This window comes from Olea europaea, chromosome 10 (assembly GCF_002742605.1).
Source record: "Olea europaea var. sylvestris chromosome 10, O_europaea_v1, whole genome shotgun sequence".
Lineage (NCBI taxonomy): Eukaryota > Viridiplantae > Streptophyta > Magnoliopsida > Lamiales > Oleaceae > Olea > Olea europaea.
In genome coordinates this window covers 35680388-35682571 of record NC_036246.1, presented here as the reverse complement: position 1 = coordinate 35682571, position 2184 = coordinate 35680388, and positions in this window count along the sequence as shown.

Below are 2184 nucleotides of genomic sequence, written 5' to 3'. Positions count from 1 at the left end.
TCATGGGTTTGGTTGATTTGGGCTAATTTGAAGTTCGTTAGGCTCAATTTTCCCTTTTTTTTTTTTTTTTTTTTTTTTTTTTGGGTAAAGATGGGTTAGACTTTGGTAGACTAATTTGGACACAATTTGTAACACATATGCGTGAGCATTTTTGCATTTAAGCGTGCATATATGCGGTCAATGAAATAAGTTGATCGCATTATTACTCGCATACCCATATGCAGGGCGCTTCAAAAATCTCCAAGCATTTGCGTACATTTTAGAACACTTGACTTTACTCAATCCATGTATATACTCGCATTTTAGAACACTTAACATTTATAATCAACCACAGCTCCAGGATATGTACGATCAAGAGGAAAAATACTTATATTCACGTGAGCTATCTCCAATTCTTGAGATAGTAATACTTAATTCATACACAAACGTTGTCAATTTTATATTCCAAGTGTACCTATTGTAACAATTAATAAAGTACATCCAATTATTTGAATTATTATTCCCACGAAAACTACTATCTAATCGTTGGTTAAATTATTCCTAGCTTCAATTTGATCGAAATAAAATAAAAGTACTTATTTTCTTTTGTGGTTTTTTATTTTAAATATACTAAAACAATAAATGTGAATTTTTTTATATGATGATTTAAGTGTTACGACTCACGAGTTCATCGTATCTATTTCGTTAATCTCAACCACTAATTTTCATAATAATTAATTGTGTACTCGGTCGTATTCTTTTGCCTCTCGAGTTCATTGTAACTATTCAACTAAGTCGAATTCATATATCTTTGACTCTATATGAATTTGGATGAATCTTAATTAAATGCCTTAAAGCTCTAAGAATTCATGTAACGATCACGCTAATTAGAATGCCTCTCTACATTATTATACTAATTACCGACTTTTACTATGTGGTCTAAATAAATAATTAGCCTCTCGACATAATTATCGCTCATAAATCAATGAATTAGTGACTAATTTATTCAAAGCATTAAAAATAAAAATAAAAATAAAAATTATTCACAACATCAATTGAAGATTTAAATTTTTTAATTAAAATTGAGTTACAATCGTTTATTCTAACTAATTACTTAATTATACATCATGAGAGAAGAATAACAATAAACAATTAGAGTACATTAGCAAATTTAAGGAAAAATGGGAAAAATATGAAGATATTGAACTAAGATTCCACCTTTTCGTAAAAACCTTGAAACCTTAGGGGGCGTTTGGTTTGCCGTTTTCTGTTTTTAATTTTCAAAAACCCCTAAAACGTATTTGGTCACTCGTTTCCAAAAATACATTTTCGAAAACAAGGAAAAAAATTTCAATTAAAAATCTCAAAACGCGGAAACACTCAAAACATGCCCCTCCTTTTTTTTTTTTTTTCTCTCTCTCTTTTAAGGGATGCTCAGCAGTAGTTTTAAAATAGTAAATTCACCAAATTTAAAATATATATTATTTGGTAATATATTAGTATAAAATTATTATGTTTTACTAAATAATGAAATTATTGAATAAATGTTATAAAACAATTTTTGAACATTTATTATTTTATTTTTGTAGCAACAAAAAATAATAAATTTACCAAGTTTAAAAAATATATTTATTATTTGGTAATAAATTAGCATAAAATTATTATATTTTACTAAATAATCAAATTAATTGAATAAATGTCATAAAACAATTTTTAAACATTTATTATTTATTATTTTATTTTTGTAGTAAGAAAAAATACTAAATTCGCCAAGTTTATAATATATATTATCTGATAATATATTAACATAAAATTATTATTTTTGCTAAATAATCATTTTAATTGAATAAATGTTATAAAACAATTTCTAAAAATTTTAAATCAAATGCATTTTCTAATTTTCTGTTCAGAAACACCGTTTTTCAAAATGACAAATCAAACTCTTTTTCTGTAATTAAAAAATAATCCCTCAAAGTAGAAAACGTTTTCTGTTTTCAAAAATGAAAACGGAAAACGGAAACGCAAACCAAGTGCACCTTTAGCTTTTTAATTGATTTTTTTTTATTCTTTCCTCCTTTTGAGCTCTCTTTTCTAGTGATTGGTATGACTTTCTTTATTATTATATATTTTTTTTCTATTTTGATTATTTTCTGGTTTCAGAATGCCTCTTTGGCTTGTATAATATTTGTACAATAAATCCCCAAG